Consider the following 21946-nt stretch of genomic DNA (forward strand, 5'->3'; position numbering starts at 1 on the left):
CTTCCTCCATTTCTTACTCAAAGGACACTCTCTCTCCGACCCACTCTGTTACCCCTTTACAATTGTCCTCACTGTTTCCTGCTGCATCCACTTCCCCCTTTAAGGCATGATGCCTACTAGCATTTCAAAGCTTATGTGTTTCTTATCCGTAAAAAGCTCTCCCTCATCTACATAACTCCTTTTAGCAATTATCCCATTTCTTGAAAAGAAGTGACTCTACTCACTCTTTTCACTGACTCTTCTCCATAGGCATTTGAAGACGCTCAATCAGGCTGCCATTCCACTGCTCCACTGAAACAGCTCTTGACAAGATCTTAACATATTCACATTCAATGGCCAAGACTTAGTGTACATTTTACTTTAGCACCATTTAACACGGTTGATTATTTCATGATTCTGCAAACACTTCACTTGCTTCTGAGATCTCCTCTTTCATGGGTCTTCAAGTGCACTTCATTTCTTCATTCTTCCCTATGGTTACCTTCTCATTTTTCCAATCACTTATTCTTGGAGACCACTAGGGCTCAGTTGAATGTTTCTCTTTTCTATTCATACTTACTCCCTAGGCAGTCTCATCTAGTTCCTAATGTTCTATCTAGTAGCAAATTCACTTCGAATTGCAAAATATATCCGGAATCTGAACATGTCTAAACATATCCAGAGCTATCACTGAGTTAAAGTTATTACTATCTCTCATTTAAATGAGAATGCTATCCTTCTAAGTGGTTTCTATGCACTGATTGCTCTGTTGCTATTATCTACGTAGTAGTCAAAGTCATTTTTATAGAAATAAGTTAGATCATATTAGCTCTCTACTCAAAAATTCATAAATAGCTTCCCGTATTCTTTAGGAGAAAAATAAAAACTTCTTATTTTGCCTACACCGTTTGCCCCCCCCCCCCCCCCCCCCGCCCAGAATTTCTCAGACCTCATGCTCTAACACTTTCTCCTTGTTCACCCACCTTACTCAGGGGACATGGGCTCCTAGATGTTCTCTGAACACTACAAACACATTACTGTGTCAGGACTTTTTCATTCGCTGTTTCTCCTACCCGAAACATGCTTTTTCTAAATGTCCAGTTGTCCCTTTTCTCATTCTTTCAGAGCTCACTCAAATGTCACTTATGAGAGGTTTCCCTGATCAATATATTTAGACCAGGGCCCACCCACACCTACATTGCTTTGCTCACCTTAGCATTCATTGATCACCACCATATATATTATACAAACAAACACACAAACACCCATTTGCTAATTTATTTATTGGCTATTCCCCACTTCTAGAATATAAACTTCTTGGTATAGAAAATTGGTCTCTCATTTATTCATTTCCTCTCGTTGTTCCAAGCAGATTTTCTAGAACAATGTTTGGCACATAACAGCTGCTCAATGAATATTTATAGGACAATAGAATAAATTGCTCATAGGAAGCCCAGACACCATTTAATTGAGTAGCCTAATAAAACCATGTCACGATTTAAAAAGAATAACATGCAAAAGTGAAAATTAATTTAATTTAATTATTGGGATAATTCATATATTTTTAATCTCACTGAGGGATCTATAAATATTCATGATACATTATATTTTCCTTCAAATACACTTCTTGGTTTAAAGTTAGATATCAATCATTGCCCCCCTATATAAATCTTAATTTATAAGTTATGTCAAGGTTAGTAATTCATTTTAAGTATATAAAAGTGTATCGAGACAATGGCTGAATATCAAAAACCAAATTGTATAAGGGCTGAGGGTAGGGGATAGATGTCAAAGGGTTAGGATGGAAGGAACGACAGAAGGGCCTAAAATTAGATGTTCTCTGAATGTGGTTATTATTATCCTGCAAAGCAATTCCATAGGTCTCATTATTTTAAGTACTTTTGATTTTATTGATAGTAAAGAAAGAGAAGAAAAAAAGAAAAGAAAAGTCTATATATCAGATATAAAAAGAGGGGCAGAGAAAACTTTGGTCATCCTTATCTTCCTTGGAAGCAACTTATAATGCATGAACTTCAATATAAGTGTAAAGAAGCTGAAAAAATGATTGCCTAGCTCAGCCCTCACTGCCCAACATGTTTACATTCAAACTGTCTAAAAAATTACGGTAATGTGTTCTCTACATCCTTCTAATGACTGGAGATTGTAGAAGGCTAATGGCATTGGCTGGAATCTGGAGGCGTATCTCTTCTTTCACATACTTGACATGATAGAAATGATGCAACCCAACTCAGAGTCCTCATAGAGATATAGCAAATTCCTGAGAGTTGTTAAATTGATTCTTTAAATGATTAAGAGGTGAACTTCATAAGAAAATAATTTAACAACCAGCAGTCCCACTTATAGCAACATAGAGGAAAATGCTGGCATTGAGGGAAGCTTCTCCTTCCCTTGTCATCATCAACATATTTTCTGTGAGTAAGCCCCTGATCATGTTCCCCAAAGTGTGCTGTGCGAAGACCAGTAGCACTTTAACAGCATTGCGTGGCATTAATATGTTTCTCACTTTTTATTTTAATTGTTAAGATAAGAGACAGAAAAAGAACAGCAGTGGGAGAGAATATAAGGAAGCACAGTTATTGTCTATCATAAGTGATACATACACAGCAAGAGGGAATTTGAACTTTCAGAACTCTAAACAAGGGAGAACAGAACATACAAGATATTTGTAAAATAATGAAAGATAATGGAAAATGATGTATAATAATCAAAATGGACTCTGCCACAGTCTATACCTTAGATAATTAAAATAGAACTTCTCATTTCTTCCACAGATAAATGTTTACTTGGACAAATGGCTGCACTAATAGTGAATACACCCTTTCAGCTAGATGTGCCCTCATGACTAAGTTAGGACACATGGGATGTGTGCAGAGATGGGAGTGGAAATCAACATCCTTTCTCATTTAAGAATAATCTCCTCATCCTGGGCTTGTGCACCTTTACCTTCTCAGTTGGTAGAAGGCATTCAAAGTGATGATCTAGTATCTACAATGCAAATAAAGACAATGCTTTAAGAAGTCATGAGTTGCAACACGGGAGGTACCTCTGCCTCTAAAAGATCACATGGAGCAGTCTTACTTTACACTACTGCTTGCCTCGGGGATTGTTAAGAGAAAAATACATTTTAAAAATATTATTTGAGTCACTGAATTTTGAGCCTCTGTTACAATAGAGTGGATGAACATAGAAATAAGTATGTAGAAATGTGGAATTACCATTTAAATCTCAAACTATAGAGTATTAGCTTAGTAGGAGGGTGGAGGGTGCAAAGAAAAAATACTTTAGGGTGGGAAACTGATGGCTGTTGTTATACCATTACCAGTGACAACTTGGAAAGCAGGCTATGGACCTGGATACACATTGCTAGAGAAAAATGTTGAACAAAGCCCAACTATTGGTGATCCTTGCTACTTTTAAGAAAGGTTTACAAATTATAAGAGTTCAAATAAGAATGGTCATTTTATAAGATGATATAAAAGTAAATAGAACTTTACTAAGAGAGGCTATCTTTTTCTGATTTATGTGTTAGTTCTATAATTTAAATTGATAGAAGGTTCAAAACTTCGAGGCTTAACAGGGTACAGTGAAGTTAGTTGCTTCTCTATTTCAATAGCAAGAGATAATATATGTTGCTCAAAGATGTCCTCACATCTTCCCATTGGACTTTGCTACCATATATGATCCCTAGAACAATCCTTAGGCTTCTAAACATACACCAGAAGAAAGCATGCTGCAAAAATTGTAAAGTTCCCAAGGAGGGCATACTCTACGGGATTAAGATACGGCCAAGGATAAGTTCATTTATCCACTGGGAAAAAGAAGATCCTTCCAGGATATCTGACTTGACTCCCAGAAAGGAGAACTGAGGTTGCCAGATGCCCTTATCAAAAAACAAAACAAAACATTTCACTGCTGTTTCTAGGTGTCTTTATCTCTTGGCAGGATTTTGCAACTGCTATTGCCCACTGAGTCTTATGTGTTTTCTTCTGTTTTTCTCATGATAGCTTCCATTGCAGTTATTCTGTTCCCCTTTGACCACTTAATATTGAGTGTTTTGTATGGGGAAGAAGGTTGAGAACAAGAAAGATAATTTATCATTTTCAGGTTGCCAAATTGTAAAGAACTACATCAATACTTAATGTCGAGATCTGCATATTTTCCAGAGGTCCTGGATTTTGGACTGGTTGCAATAATTGGAATGAAACTTAGATATTCTTTGTTGGGAAGAAAGTAGGTACTTTTTTTTCATAGAAAGAAAGATATTCACTCACATGTGGATGACTACAGCATTGGGCTATAGAAGACTTCTCATTTTTCCCCTCTATAACCAATTCGTCCCTTATTCCATAAGATATACTGATCAGCTCAAAACTACATTTTCTAGTCTCGTTTACCTTTGAGTATCTACGTGCAGAGTGATGTTACTAATTTTTTATGACTTGCTTATCCTCTATTTCCTTTCAGTTTTCATGTAACTGGCTGGAAATGGCAATGGCTAGAGTCATTTTGGACTCATGTTAATGATGGCTTCTCACTAGCCTGGATCCGTGAATGATGCCATGGAGCAGAGCCCACCTACTTGCCCTAGCCTATTATGTAGGAGAGATAAACTTTTCTACTGTTTGAACCACTGCATTGTGAGACCTCCTTATTATGGAAGCTTAGTCCATATCCCAAAATCATACAGTTGGCAATTAACAGAATCCCTTGAAGACTAACAGACATTCAGTAACATTTGCTGAATGAATGAATAAATGATTGAATTTTAAAGACTGAAGTTAGAGATCATTGTATTTGAACATGAATAATCTTAGAGCATTTTGAAGGAAATTTCTTTATAGAATTTTGTGTATGCTTCAGAAGGGATGTCCACTTATATTGACAGCAATTGGAACAGTAAAACAAAAACAACTCATTTCTTTTTTGATAAAAATAAAATTCAAATTAAAAGTAACATATTAATCTGCTATTGACTCCTGCCTCATTTACTCCACTTATTTACATACTAATTTATTTCATTATTTTTAGTGTCTAAGGTCTAGAAGTCAAAAAGCCAAAATGGTGTGGAGAATTTTACTAATTATTAGATATATTTTGAATCAATGCAGCTAACATGATATATCTTGATTTCAAGTATGTGCCAGTTCCTAGAAAAATTATATCTGCTATAACCACCAAAGTAATTAAGTTCCAAATCACTGATAATTGCCATAATTTTAATTAACAACTCCATAATTGTAACAGTGTGTTTAGAAACCTTAATCACTATATTTCTAGAATATAGAGTAATAGTGAATTAAAAAATAACCAGGTTGTATTTATATAGAATTCATTTGTCTACATTTATTCCTATTTCAACATGATTAAAGAACATGATAAATGAAACAAATGTAATAAAAATAGCAGCTTTCTGAAATAATGAAAAGAAGTATAGAGCTGACTTTTGCTAGTCAATGTCACATATTTTAAAAATTCATTTTATTATTTTATTGCACATATTTATGGTATAAACACAACCTTTTGATACACAAGGTGAAATGGTTACTATAATCAAGCCAATTAACCTATGTTAAAAATATTATGAAACAACAACATGAAAATCACATGTGAAGGATATATAACTATCTAACTATTTTTAGCATTTAAGGGGGTATTCTTAAATTTTGTTCTCATCAGCATTTACACTGAAACCTTATTATATTGTGCAATTATACTGTATTGATAGAGATATTAGTCAAGCAAAGATAAATTTTCAGCCAGGTCCCCATCCTCAAATTGCAAATTGATAGTGCCTTTATTTTTATATCTACTTATGTTTCTATCAAATTCTTCTATTAAGCTTCCTAAAGCTCCATGAAAGGCTATTTAAAAAACATTGAAGCTACTGTGTAGATGAATGAGTATAACACACATGTAGATATATCAACTCTCACCACCAACCACAACCCCCTCTTAATGTCATTCAAGGTATTCACTAAACACTGCTAGATTGAAGGAATGGGAAACCCCTCACAAAATAGCTTAAGGCTCCACAACTTCCATCCAGATCTCAGTACTGTTGTATTATCTGCTAATTATGATTATTATACTGAATCTTCCCTTGGAGGATAAAATATCTTATTCCCAGTACTGAAAGTGAAGTTAACCAACAGTTCACCTTCATGCCTATGGTGGGAAACCTATACCTATGGAATGCTTATGTTGGAAAACCTACTTGCAGGTAGGTTTTAAAGATGATTTTCATTTGTCTATTCCTTCTAGAGAAAGTCCTACCTTCCCATAGAAACTAGCTGCATGTGTTTCTCCCACCTTCACATATCCCAACACATTCTTTCATTTTCATCATCCCTAACCATACAAAGTAATAGTATAATGACCATAAAACAAAAACAAATGGCTAGTAGCTACATATAGATACATTCAGTCTATTTTGTAAAACACTAAACATCAAATAAACGGGGCTGAAAAGGGCTTCATGGAAATTGGTCTAATAGAAAAGCCATTAAACAAGTGTTAAAGAGTGCCTCATTCATTCTTTTTGTCGTTGCTGTTGTTCATCATATATGGAAACCCTAAAAATAAGTAGAAATTTCCTGAGTAAGATGGAATGAAGAAGACTTATGGTAGCAGGTCAGCACCAGCCAAGTCCCAGAGGGAAGAAAAAGTATGCCATTAGCAGCTACTTCTCTGGAGTGACCGCGTGTCAGTATTAGGGAGAGAGGGGCTCAATATTCAATCTCGAGACATATACAGGGACCAAATCTTGAAGGACCTTGTCTTAACATGGCAAGCAGCTTGGATTTTATATTAAGATCCATTGAAGACAATGAAGGATTTAAGAGGGAAGCATGATTATATTTTGGCTTAAACAGGTCACTCTGTGGGCAGTGTCTTTCTTTTTTGATGCTGTATCATCAACACCTGGCACATTATTCAACATGTAGTAGATGCTCTACAAATATTTATTGTGTAAATAAATGTATAAGCAAATCATTGTAGTATGAATAATTTTCACAATTGATCTCTGCTTTGTGTTTTTACACCTATATTTCCTTTGTATCCATGAACTTGGGCTTTTTTATTAAAATAAAACGTGCGAAAATCGACATATTAAGATAAATGATCTGTGAACACAAGTTATAATATCTCAGGTCATTAGATGCTACATTTAGGATCCACCATTAAAACTGCTTAATGTATTTTTTTTACAACTTTGCAGGATAATTCTGGGCTAACTTCAATCATCAACTCAAAAGCATTTTGAAAGGTTTGTAAAATCTGATATTTTGGAGGCCCAAACTCAAATGCATAGGTTATTAAGAAGCAGGATTTGCTTAATTCTCTTTTTGCCAAAATTTTAATAACATCTGCAGTGAAAGACAGAGCCTACATCCATTATATGCTAATTCCTAATTGATTTAAATCTTTTCTACCCCCTACCCCTCTACCATCCGATTTCTAGAGTCAAGAATTTTAAAGTAAGAGAGGGCCTTAAACAACAAATTAAGTAATCTGTCTCTTTAACATTCTTCTACTTCTTCTCCCCTCCAAGAAAAAATAATAACCATAAAAATATATCTTTAATACTTCCCTGGCACTTGGTACACACCAAACAGTGCTAAGAGCTTAATACAACCTTTCTTATTTAATTGCCACAATTTTTGAGTGATAGTATTAGCCCAAGACCAGAAAAGAAAATTTATTTTTAGCTAATTAAGTTACTTGTCCTAAACTAATCCAACTTTGCAATTCATCCAGTCCATTATACACATCCAAAATAGTCACTCTCATCTGTATTTGCACAATACTAGACAAAAAATGGGTATCTATTTATAGTATGATCTTGAGCTGATTGAGATTAGGAATATTAGATGAGCTGTGAGCTCCCCTCTACATTTACCTGTCCTGCTCTTCCTTCTCAGAAAAATCTCAGCTACCATCAAGAACAAGAGCTTGTCCCAAGCACACACGCTTCTTAACATCCCCTTTCAATGTTTTCCTCCTCTGGGAAGCTTTCTCAGATACCCAATAACCCTGTAATGCTATATACCTCCCACAAATAGCATGGTATTGTTGAAAATCCAACTTTATATGTGCAATGTGCAATTATTTGCTTATCTGTCTTCCCTACTAAAATGTGATTTTCATGAGCTCAGGGCTATTTGCATCATCATTGTATTCCCAGGGGGCAACTCAGTGCCTGACACATAGTAAATGGAATATTGGCCAAATGAATAAACTGAAGTATTGGAACTTCTGTGCTTTATATTCATTCCAACTCTAAACAGCTACCTTCTAACCTGCAATCACCATCCAACAACTCATTTCATCACCTTTGATCGCCACCCAGCCCTCCCTGTGTACTCTCCCTTTCACTACCCGTTCTATTTCGGGACCCTCATGCTATCTTATGCCACTGATCAATCACCTTAGCATTCAGTTCTATTTGGAACAAGCTACAGAATTTCCTTTACCACTTTCCTTGACTCTTCTATGACTTAACTTCAATAAGAGGCAACTATCTGACTATATTCAAGAAATGTGTGGGAGAACCTAAAGGTTTTGAGAAGTTTGTATCCAGAAAAGTAGATTTGGCTATTAGATAGCTCCTAAGTGATAAGGAAAAGATGCTATTCACCTGGAGAGGATAAGACATGGGCTGGGAGATTTAGATAAGAAGCCTAGAAACTATGCCAGGTAATGAGGCTTGGGTTTAAGGTATGGAAATTTGAGATAGTTCTCTTTTACTACTTCTCTTGGGATTGAGGACCAAAGTCTTTGCCTTCTGTTTACCTAGACAATTGTGATCACATAAAAATCATTACATAATTCAACAAGTATTTGGAGTACCAGTACTATTCTGGGAATATAAAGTGGAAAGATATATTAACATACCACTTAGATATGTTGGAATAAAATATATAAATGTTGCAAGGTATGCATGAACAGAATAATATTGTGAATGTTTTCAACCTACTTTTATCTCAGTTTATGTGACAAAATTTATTTATAACCTATTATATGCCAGACACTATTCAAAGTGTTAGGATATATAGCAGTGAACAAAATAGGCAAAGATATTTGCCCTCATGGAGTTCACAAGTAAAATACTATACAAGTAAAACCAAAACAAAACAAAACAAAAAAACAAACAAACAAGAAAACAAAACAAAAAAACAAAAAACAGTTATAAGTGCTAAGGAGAAAAGACTAAATCTGGAAGGGGGAACATTAAGTTTTCAGAGGAAGAGCATTCTAGGAAAAAAGAATAGAAAACATAAAGGCACTGAGGTAGGGGTGTATTTAGGATATTCAAGGAATGGCAAGAAAGCCAGAGTGTCAGGGCAGAGGAAGCAAGAGAGAGCTGCAGGAGATGAGGTGGGGGATCAAGGATTCTACTCCATGTCCACCCTAAGTGCAGTCTTTCCCAAAGTTGTATTGTGAACTCACTTGACTCTCTATCTCCTTCATCTTTGCCATCAGGTCCATTCCTAAACCTTCCTTGACCACAAACTCTGTAAGTTCTATAAAGAAATTTCCAATATAAAAATAACAGTTGTAACATTAACATCAAAGTGGCATGACTGTTTAAAAATATTGGCTCTAATACTGTTAAGGTTAAAAATATACATTTTTCATTCAAACGTTAAAAGTCAATTATTTTAGTTAAATGCAAAATTACAGTGATTTGGGAAAACATAAATTTATTTGAAAGCAACCACATTCAAGCAAGTTTTAATTTTGATAACTAAATTAAATAAGTGAGTGGTAGTCTCTGAATCCAGTCATGATTAACACTATCAATACTATAAGTTAGTATTAATACTAATACCATAAGTAGGAGGAAGTGAAGATATATACTATTTATCAGGCTGCCATTAATTTCAAGGGTTTAGAAATGAAATGCTCTGAGTCATAAAAATAGATAGGTATAACAAACAAGCATGATACATCCAGTCATAATGGAAAGCCATGGGAAAGATAATATATTCTATTTGTAACTACTATTATGCATTAATTCCTATAGAGTTAAAAATTCTTAATCTCTTTTGATAATAAAATCACAGGTGCCAATATCATTGGAATGGACAAGATATTTAAATATAAAAAAATATAGCTTATTTGGCCTGCATTCTGTGTACATATTTTAGACAGTTAAATTTTCATTCAAGATATTTTCCATTTAGAAATTGGCCTTTAATCTGAGGACTGCAAGAGAATTAAAACATACAAGTTAATCTCTCTGACATTAGAATTTAGTGCTCACATGTGTGATCATTTGCTTTGCTGAGAATTCAATATCCTTACATTCACATTGGTATGAAAATAAACCACATCAACCCTTCAAACTCCCTAGATAACTTTTATTTTATACATTTTAAGTATTGGAATAATTAAAATATATTTCAAAGAAGTAGAAATATCTCAACAATTTTTACTCAAAAATTGAAAAATTGATCATTTTGTGTACTAAAAATATTAAATAAAATACATTTTTTTGCATGTATATGTTTCAATCAAAATACGTCTCTCTGTGCTCAAATATCACTGGCTCTCACAGACTAACAAAGCAAAGATCATGGGTTTTATTACTACATTTCTAAAGTATCTTTGAAATTCTGTTAAGATTGAATAAATAATTTTTAAATATTTTTGAAATGTTATTACTGTATTATTTACTTATTCAATGCATTCAATGAATAACATTACACGGAAAGCATTGTGCTACAGGGCAGTCATGTTTCTGTATAAATGTAACATAACTTTTTGTCTTCCAAAATTAATGAGTAAAATAAATACATTAAACATAAATAGACATATAGGTATATTGGTAGATAGATAGAAAACAGTATAACTTCCTGCAGTTATTTTTCTGATTGGTTTGTTTTGAGAAAGTCAAAGATGTAAATCTCCCACTCACAGCCAACTCACTGTGAGACAAGAGAAGACCATAGTCTCATGATGGAGAATAGTGAAGTCTCCATTCTGTGATCCACTTGGAATACAATCAGTACTTTTTCTAAAAATGATATACAGAATCCAAAAAAGTATTGAAATTAAAATTGAGAATTGCTGAGTGTCATTTTGGACAAATCATTTAATCTTACCAACTCCCAGTTTCCTGATCTTTAAATATGGGCAACAGTGATGTCGACTTGAAGTATTAATGAGATAACCTGTGATAGGGCTGTTTTAAGGGTCTAGTACACATCAGGTGCTCAATAACTATTAATAATTGGTATTTGTCCACTCAATAAACGTATAGGTGCAAAGCTTCTCTTTTTAATATTTGTAAAAGTTGCGGTGCTGGAGAGATTTCATCTTCTTGAAATATTCTGAAACATGAAATAACCATATATGCCCTCTTAAGTTTTAGTTGATGGTATTTAATGTTCACAGGATGAAATATAGGCTGATTATTCATGAGGAAAGTGACATATTTGCTGTATTCATAGATTAAGAATCAAGATAGATGATCTATATAAGGCATCTAGTGTAGAATTATGATCAGCTTTGCAATGATTCCTTTTATAAAAAATGGGTATTTTGCCTCATTTGAGGTAACCTCATATCTCTAATGAGAAGGAAATATATTTATACATGCTTTTGCTTTTTGAATATAACAATGCGCACAGAATTCTGCAAATTGTCTCCCTTTATAAACACTCTTCAATATTGTCTTTTCAATTTAGCTTTTACTTTTTGCTTACTTTGACCCTTTATTACATAAATGAGGGGTGAGCAATTTTATAACAAAATACTAATCTTTGTTTTATCATGTAGAATTATTATTTGAACATAGCAATAATTTTCTATAAATAATGCTTTCTACTGACTAATTAGGCTCAGTGGTTCATGATGTTATTAAATGAACTGTTACATGCTTTTGGTACAAGTACATAGAAGCTATTGAACCCTCGTTGAAATGGACATAATTTTAACTATATCACATATATCTTTGGCTGTCACAATTCATGAGTATCACTAGGATTTCAGTGCTGTAAACATCGGTATAATTTCTAGTTATTTCAATACTTTAATCTAGTTGACTTTGCTACTGAATTCATTGGTGCAAGCTGCACTACAGCTATGTGTTAATAGTGATTTATATTCTTCCTCATTCAAGTCCCGAATGGAATTTCACCTGTGTTTGTATGATGTTCCAAAATCACTTGTTACTTATTAAGCAAAAGGTTATTTTCATGCATCAGACTTTAGAAATTTAAATGACCAGAGTCTGGAGAAAGAATATGTGAGCTGATAACAATGATTTCATTTTGGCAGTTTTTCTTTCTATAAGAAAAAAAAATGTCACATTCACCCAGAGACTCTTGGCATGTACCTAAAGTCAGGTGCATTTTTTACTGTTTCATGATTAGAAGCATTATAAGACCTGCTTACTACAAAACATTAGTAATAATGCCAAATTACTGCAAAGAGAAAGGAAATCAGAATTCTGTTTGTCTTTGTTTACCATCACTGCGACATACTTTGAACTCAATTTTAACCATGTATTTTCATGTCTTCCTTTTCTCTCAGATTGCAATTCCTTAGCACCGAGTACAAGTCCATTTTCTATGTTTTAATTCTATCCAGCCTCTTCCCTGTCACTTCCCTCTTAATATACTCTGTATCAAGACATGGTGGAGTATCTCTTAAAGACCTGAGTTTTTTATGACTCTATGTCCCTGACTATGGTAATCTTTTTCTACATGAAACTCCTTCTACATGTTCATCCAGGAAGGTATTCATCATCCTCCTGATATCCAGCTGAATGGTCAGCTTTGTATTATGTATTTACCCACCCTCCCAGGCAAGATTCACCCTTTCTCCCTTGTCTTGTGTAAGACTCTGCTCACACCTTCAGGTAGATCAGCTCTCATTGTACCTGAGCTGCTTTTTTTTTTTTTTTTCAATCTTGATCTAATTCTTTATCACAATGGTTTTTAACATCTAGTATGCATAAGGATTATAAGAATGCTGGGCAAAAAATGCAAACTTCTGAGCCCCATTCTTCAGATTTTAATGCAACTGGACTCAGCAGGGGCTCAGAAATCTGGAGTTGCATTTACAGTGTTCCTGATGCAGAAGTCTGAGATCATACTTTTCAAAAACCTATAGTAACTGTGAATTAATCAAAGCCTGAGCAATACCTTATTTGTTTCTGTATACATAAGTCCAGAACAGTGATATTCAATAAATATTTGTTGAATAAATGAATAATTTAAAAACACTATTTAATTTCTATGTGAATAATTTGTAAGCTGACTGACAGTACAGACACATAGATTTGTGGCCATGTTTACAACTGTTCTAATGGAACTTTAATTAGTGGTCAATGTCAATTTAAAGGTTGCTACTAAACTTAATTCTTGGTGTTCTTTTTTCCTAAATTTTTTCTTGAATAGTATTTGAATAAAAATAATACATATAAGATGTGCTAGGAAGTATAACTAGTATCCTGTTTTAAGAATTAATATTCAAAAGAGAGTTCAAAACCAGTAATAAGAAGCTTAAATAACAAGGTGAAATGTCACAGACATAAATGTGCATTTCTAGGCTTAGGTTTAAAAAAATCAATTGTGAAAACTCAAGATAATGTTAGAACTGGTTTGACAACAGTTAATTTAGAAAGAACCTAAGTTTTCAGTTGATAACAAGTTTAATAAAATACAATAATGTGACATAGCCACTTAAGAAAACCACAAATTCATATATGTTGAAGGACTTTTGAAGAAAGAAATGCAGGATGTAATAGTGCCCTTTCTCTGCACCCATCAACTCTCATCTGATATATCTCAAGATCACTGAGCCCAACTTTAAGATGGACACTAGGACCACTGGAATTGTTTCAGGAGAAAACATCTAAGATATTTGGTGAAATGGGAATTATGATATACCAAGAATAGTTGAAGGAAATAATGTCTGGGGCAATTATTCTTGATACCAGTTTGTCACTGGTATAGTAAGACTGCATAACAAACAACTACAAAATATCAACATCATACAACAATAAGAAATTACTTAGTTCATGAGCTTTTGGTTTGGCTGGAAGTTGGCTGATCTAGGCTGGGCTTCCTGTACTCTGTTCTAGTTATGCACAGAGCTGGGCTTGGCACTCCCTGAGGTCTGAGCTCCTCATGTGTTCATTCTGAAGCCAAGACTAAGAGAAAATCAGGCACATGGGGGAGCTCTTTTCATGGCAATGGCAAGAAGACAAGTGGGAAACACATAAACCTCCTAAGACCTGGGTTTAGTTGTGACTTTACTGTATCAGTCGAGGCCATATACATTATAGCAAAAGTCAGAAAAACATACTCTGCCACTTTATTGAGAGGTACTGAAAAATCACACTGCAAAGGTCATGAAAGTAGGGAGGGGTGAGGAACTATAATCAAGAATACTCTACCACATTCTAGGTTGGATATTGACAGAGGGATATCTTCTTCTTTAAGCAAGGCTGACATGTGGATGCAAAAACAACCTAGATTTATTTATATGTAGGTTTACATGACACATTAGAGACCAATGTATGTAAATTGAGATTAGAAGGAGGTAGATGTTCTTTCAGTTTTAGAGTTTTCCAATAAGCTGGGGTGTTTAAAAAATATAATGAAGTATTTGGGAAGCAATATGATATTAGGACAGAGAGTCCATCTTTGGAATTGGACAGAAACCAGTTTAAAGTTTGGATCTTTTACTTATTAAGCTATAAAGTCCTGGACATGGCAAACATTTGGAATCCTAGTTTCCTTATCTGTAACATGAGGATAAAATTATTTACTTCATTAGATAATGTTTACAAAGTACCTAATATAGGCATCTGGCACATTGCAAATGCTTAGTAGTTTAGCTATTATTAGTAGTAGTAGTCAAGTTCTACCTTTGGAAATGGTTGTGCCCCCTGCCTAGCCTTTCACACTTCTCTTTTGCTTCTTTCATATGTCTCCTATAATTTAATAGTACTGAATATTATGTAACACAAGTCCACAATTATTTATCCTCAAATTTCAAATCCAAAAGCTATAAAACCAAAAGTTTCTTCTTAAATAGGGTGTCTGAAGGAATTAAGCAACAAAATTCTGACCTAACATGATAAAAAGCTATTTATAATAATTTATATCTTGCTTAGTATAGTTATTCATATACTTAATACAATAATATTAATATATATTTTTGGCCCAGATGTCACAAGTAGTGATACGCAATATACAAAATATGCATTATATTGTCTTTCTAAAATACAAAAAATTCTGAATATGAAACATCTGATGTACAGCATTGCAACTGGAGGATTGTGAACCCATACTTTAATGTACCATATTTGTTAACCATTCCATTACTAGCACCTAGCAAAATAGCAAACCCATAATAAACATGAATTTAATAACACATCAAAAGATGTTGAAGAAATTTGAAATTCTAATTATAAAAACTAAATAATATCTGTATCTTCTTTTGACTCTATCCCACATTTTTCCCAGGTAAATTCGATTTTCTTTTCTGAGGTCCTCCAAAGATATAAAGTGTGTTGTTACTAGTTTTCCAATTCTATGATTTAAGACCACAAAGATCTTTCTTTTTCCATGTGGACTGCAGTGTTAGAAGATAAATATCTTCCTTATCTATATCCTTGTAGTACAATTTGAAGTCAGGTAATCTGATACCTTTAGTTTTTTTGTTTTTGTTTTCTTAGAATTGCTTTGGCTTTTCGGGCTCTTTTTTTGATTCCATATGAATCTCAAGCCTATAGTAACCAACCAGCACGGTACTTGTACACAATATACACATAGATCAATGAAACAGAATATAGAACCCAGAAATAAAACCACATATTTACAGCCATCTGATCACTGACAAAACTGACAACAATATACACTGGGGAAAGAACACACCTTCTTCAATAAAGGATGCTAGAAAAAATGGATGGCCATACACAGAAGAATGAAACTAGATTCGTATCTTTTACCATGTACAAAAGTCAACTCAAGATGTATTAAAGTCTGAAATGTAAGACCTGAAACTATAAAAACACTAGAAGGAAACTTAGGAAAAACTCTTCTACGCTTTGGTCTACGCAAATAATTCATGACTAAGATCACAAAAGCACAGGTAACAAAAACAAAAATAGACGAAAGGGACTACATTAAATTCGAAAGCTTCTGCACAGTAAAATAAATAATTACTTGAGTGAACAGACAACCCGCAGAATGGGAGAAAATATTTAAAAACTATTCACTTAACAAAGGACTAATATCCAGAATCTACAAGGCACCCAAACAACTCAACATAACAACAAAAAAATCCCTCAAATAATCCCATTAAAAAGTAAGCAAACACATAAATAGACATTTTTTTCAAAAGAAGACATAAAAATGGCCAACATCAACATCACCAATCATTAGATAAATGCAAATAAAACCACAATAAGATACCATCTCATATCAGTCCGAATGGTTGTTATTAAAAAGTCAAAAATAGCAGAATTTGGCAAGGATGTGGAGAAAAGGAAATGTTTATAAACTGCTGGTGGAGATGTAAATTAGTACAACTTCTATGGAAACCAGTATGTAGATTTCTCAAAGAACTAAAAATAGAACTATGATTTGATACAGTGGTCCCACTACTAAGTAACTACCCAAACGACAATAAATCATTTTATATATACGTATAAAAAATTACCTGCACTCACGTTTATCACAGCACTATTCACAATAGCAAAGATATAATCAACCTATGTGTCCTTCAATGGATGACTGCATAAAGAAAACACAGTATATGTACACAATGGAATACTACTCATCCATAAAAAAGAATGAAATCATGTATTTTGCAATAACATGGATGGAACTGGAGGCTACTATTTTAAGTGAAATAAACACAGAAAGACAAATACTGTATTTCTCCCTTATAAGTGGAGATAAATAATATGTACACATGGATGTAGAGTGTGGAATGGCAGACAATGGAGACTCGGAAGAGTGGGAGAACCAGGTGGGAAGTGGGTGATGAGAAATTACTTAATAGGTCCAATGTATGATATGTGGGTGATGGTTACCCTAAAAGCCCTTACTTCACTACTATGCAATCTATGCATAGAACAAATTACAACTGTACCCTGTATATTTATACAAAAATATAAAAACATCTCTCTTCTCTCATTACCAGGGTGTAAGTGCAAAATAGCAAGACCTGGAGGCTTTTTTTTTTTTAATTTTTTTTAAACATGCAAATTGACTAAGAAACTAAATAAAACAATGAAAGCATAGAAAGGTTGCTCAGGAAAGGGATGAAATGGCGGCCAACGGAGAATTTACTGAGTTCAGATAACTACATTGGCCTGGTGCAGAAAAAGGATGAGCATAATTTTTTCCAGAGATAAATTTGGTCTTGCTAAATTCTAGATTTGATGATAACGTCAAATTCTATCCAAATACTCATTTTTTCTTATTTCTTAGTGGTGTGTTTAGGCTTTCTTATTTCCTTCCTATCACCTCAACGATATGCCCCAACATTTTCAAATATCTGATCTGCCTGAAGAAAATGTAGTTCTTTAGTAATGAATCATATTCTCATTTCTTTGTCTTTGCACGTGATGAGGTCCTTGCCTAAGTTTTACTTAACATTACAATCTTACCCTGGCATCAGCTCTTCTGAGAAGTCTTGTGATACTTTCTCTTAACCCTCTACCTATGTGAACTCCCATGCTCTCTCATATCCTCTAACACATCCTCCCAGCACAGTACTTATCACATGCTATGTGTTTATCTGAATGTCTGTCTTCTTCTCTAATTGTTTATAAATAGTCCTCTGTATTTTAGTACATCCTGCCTACTGTGCCTTTGGAAGAATTTCCTGAATACTGACATTTTTTTCTCTATCTTGATTATTTTGTGTTGAACAGAATTTAGAAAATCATAGCTATCTATAGATATGTTTGAATCCTTAAAGTGTATAATTTCTTTAAATTAGTGGTCAGCATCTGAAAATCAGAGTATTGCACAGAAAAACTGATGTAGCAGGTTTTATTTTAAAAAAATGGCTACAACATGTTTTCTTCCATTCTTGAATCATGCTGTCACCCACTGACAGGTAAAGGCTATTATCCCTTCTCTTGAATCTGGTTGGACTTGTGAGGTGTTTGCAGAATGAGGCTAAGTCATAAAAAGTAATGCAACTTCTCTTTTGCTTTTTGGGATACTCATATCTGGTAGCCTGAGCTGCCATGCTATGAGGAAGCCTAAGTGACATGGAGAGGACTGTATGGGTGCTCCACGCAACAGTGCTAATTAAGGGACAAGCTGACAGCCAGCATCAACTGCTATGTATAATATGAGAAGAATCCCCAGGTGATTTCACATCCCAGCCATTGAGTCACCCTCAGCTTCTGAGCCTTCCCAGCTGAGGCCCCAGACATAGTGGAGCAAAAACAAGCGACCCTTGTTGTACCTTGGTAAGACTCCAGATGCACAAAAAAATTCCTGAGCGTAGTAAAAGCAGTTGTTCTAGACTACGAGGTTTTGGGGTGGTTTCTTCTTTTTTTTTTTTTTTTTTTTTTTGAGACGGAGTCTCGCTGTGTCTCCCAGGCTGGAGTGCAGTGGCCTGATCTCGGCTCACTGCAAGCTCCGCCTCCCGGGTTCACGCCATTCTCCCGCCTCAGCCTCCCAAGTAGCTGAGACTACAGGCGCCCGCCACCACGCCCGGCTAGTTTTTTTTGTATTTTTAGTAGAGACGGGGTTTCACCATGTTAGCCAGGATAGTCTCGATCTCCTGACATCGTGATCCACCCGCCTCGGCCTCCCAAAGTGCTGGGATTACAGGCTTGAGCCACCGCGCCCGGCCTGGGGTGGTTTCTAAATGCAGGAATACTAACTGGAAAACCTAGACTTCCAGCTCTTCTTGGGGAGGAAAAAATAACAAGCATTACTGACCTCCTTTTTTTTTTTTTTTTTAACCTAGACTACTTGGCCACAATATCCTAATGTTGAAAAAATGATAGTCGCTTTAGATAGGGCACATACGTTCCAGTCTGCCACAGTCTTCACCACTCCTTATTGCATACTTTGACAGTTGTATACATTCATAAACATTCCTGATTCCTTATATATGCTATTCATATGTTAAACTTTCTTTTGTGTGTGTGAAGCTAGGCTTCTCTTCACCTACCAGTGAAACCAGAATTTCACCTTAGGTTCTTTATCTGTCCTTAATGCTGGGCGTTTTGCAACATATCAGGTTCTTTCAGAATTTAAGATGATCTAATTCTTCCTATTTTTGAAGCACTGATTGTGTATGGCTTACCCAATACCTTCTTGTTTCCTCCTGAGGAGTGTTTCCAATTCTAAATTAACCTGGTGAGGAGAAATGACTGACATGTTGACATGCCTTGATCTCAATAAAAGATTAAGCGGGTTTTAGTTACTTTCTAAAACACTTCATTAGGTTTTCTTGAGAGACTTGTCATTCATGTGAGTAGAGAGAATGGTTTTTCTAACTCTTCTTATTAGAGTTTCATAAAAAGTATTTTAATGGTAGATTTTTAAATACAGATTGACTGTATTTAAACTACTTAGGCAAGTAGTTTAGTTATTATCAAAATTAACCTTAAATTAATTAAAAAATCAATAAATATAATGTATACATAATGATAATTTGAGGAAACACATTGTTTCTTTCCTAAAACTAACAGTGGTTCTCCAAAGTGCCTAAAATAAATATGTCAAATAAGAACTAAAAAAGAGAGAAAAAAAAAATCCAGTGTTTATTGAGAGCTGAATTCTCATCCTGGTATGGTAAATTCAAACAATATCAAACCTACTGTTTATGCATGCAGAGGTCTGTAGAGGGCAGGAAAATACAAGTAAATTGTAGAATAACTGTGGGAAAATACTTAAATCCAATAACCTTCTGTAAATTCAATCTCATTATAGACTATAGCATTGAGACATAAGAGAATTAAATTACAAAATGAGGGTGAGTGACTTTATAGTGAACAGTGCCACTTAAATGAATAAGACAAGCTGTTATATACTTAATATTATAACTTTTATTAAGTTACTGGGTAACTACAGTGCCTCCTACTTTAGTTTTCATTAGAGGGATTTCTGTAGACTCAGTATCAAATATAAGGGCTTACATTAAACGTATAGCCTAAAAACAAATAATTTCTTCTTTTTTTCTTGCTCAGAAGTATCTTTTGGTCAGAACTGTTTGCAAAGCATGCAGATAGCTCCCTATTTTCTTGTATTAAATGCATATTCTCTCTGGCTTTTTGCGGTACATAACAGACGTCTGAATTAATTTACATTTTCAGGTAGTAGTACCTGTTGGTCTTTATGTCTAACACTGTGGAGTTGGCAGATGTGGGTTCAAATGCAACATTTACTATTTAAACATATTATACTTGGAAAAATCACTTAACATTTCTAAAATTTAAAACTTCTTTATATAAAATGAAGAAAAAAAAATACCTGCTTCATATGTTGTTGCAGGGATTAAATGAGATAAAACACCTCCAAACACTTAGCGTAGCAGCTAGCACAAAATGATTGTTAGCTATTATAAACCAATAGCTCCAAGTAGCCTTTGAGCAAAAAAAGCAGTGGATCCCATCCTATAGGGTCTGACACTTGAGGAGCTAAGAAGTTTGTGTGAGGGAGAACCTATCTTTCCACCAAATGTAGATATGTATATTCACTGTATATTCTGATTTCTTTTGCTTTCTCATAAATAAAATATACATTGCAGTTAAAAGCATTACTGTTTCCGTAACAATTTCATATCATTATTTATATGTTCAAGCAACTGACACTAATATGCACAATTACTACTTATTGAAGTGTGATAAAAATTTTAGATGTTGTGCTGGATCTTTGTAATTTGCCTTCCCACTTTCATTCTCGCCCCCATTCTGTTCTCTCCCTAGAGGATGACTAATGGCAACACCGTCTATTGGATCAGTTTTTCTCTGCTTCCTAATGTGTCCATCCAGTGGGAGCAATGGTAGGAGACTGGCAGAGGAAGGAGAGTGAGATCAGGGTGCAAACTCCCTGTACTTCCTCCTGTAGGATGGCCGTGGTTGCCATTCTGAAGCAGAGGGTCTCAGTTCCTGTCAGGTGGCCTCTCTTACAGCTTTCTCTGCTTCCCTTTCATTTCTGTTTTTGGTAGTAGAGCACCTCACCTTAAGGATACTATCTTCAGGGGACTAAATTGTTCCTTGTGATACTCTTCCACTGAAAATAGTTCCCTGATTAAAGTCTCCACAGATTATCCTAATTTAGAAGTCTAATTTTTCCCCCTACTGTTTTATCCCTGACAACTACAGATATTCCAAAAGGGTCTTCATTCTAGAAAACTTTGTAACTAATGCCTTATATTTCAGAGTGAGATATCTATCTATATCTATATCTATATCTAATCTATATCTACATCTATACATCTTTGCTCTCCTAGTACATTCTCCACAGAAGGGAGGCTTCTTTTCCTAGGTTGTGTGAGTTCCTCACCTGATTCATTATTTAAGAAAAGCAAAGACTTCCATTTTAATATTTTGCCCATTATACCAATCTACAGTTAAAAGTTTACATTGGAAGATTATAAATTTTTAACATTTCACATCTAAATTAAATTACTATTAGAATCAAAGATCTGACTTGGTCTTTTGCTTTTATTTGCAATATTATCACTCATATCTAAGTAAATGAAAATCACTTTTTTTCTACATGTATAATTTGGTTTGGTAGAGTTGGTTTTTTTTTTTTTGTTTGTTTGTTTGTTTGTTTTTTTTTTAATTTGGACATTGGGAAATGCTGAAAAATCTTGTGAGTTTCCACGATTTCAGAAGCTTGATCTTTGAAAATGTTAATGTCTTTGAGGAGTATGTTAAAAAAAAAAAAAAACCATATCAGAACATGAACAGAATTTAAATGTTTGGTTCAAGTAAAGG

The 21946-nt window shown here is 34.4% G+C and overlaps 1 protein-coding gene across 11 annotated transcripts in view; it reads right to left on the bottom strand.

The window, feature by feature from the left end:
* Window positions 1-21946, bottom strand: part of KHDRBS2 (KH RNA binding domain containing, signal transduction associated 2) — a 624430-nt gene that overhangs the window by 64663 nt on the left and 537821 nt on the right. The window lies entirely within an intron of this gene.

This window comes from Macaca thibetana, chromosome 4 (genome assembly GCF_024542745.1).
Source record: "Macaca thibetana thibetana isolate TM-01 chromosome 4, ASM2454274v1, whole genome shotgun sequence".
Lineage (NCBI taxonomy): Eukaryota > Metazoa > Chordata > Mammalia > Primates > Cercopithecidae > Macaca > Macaca thibetana.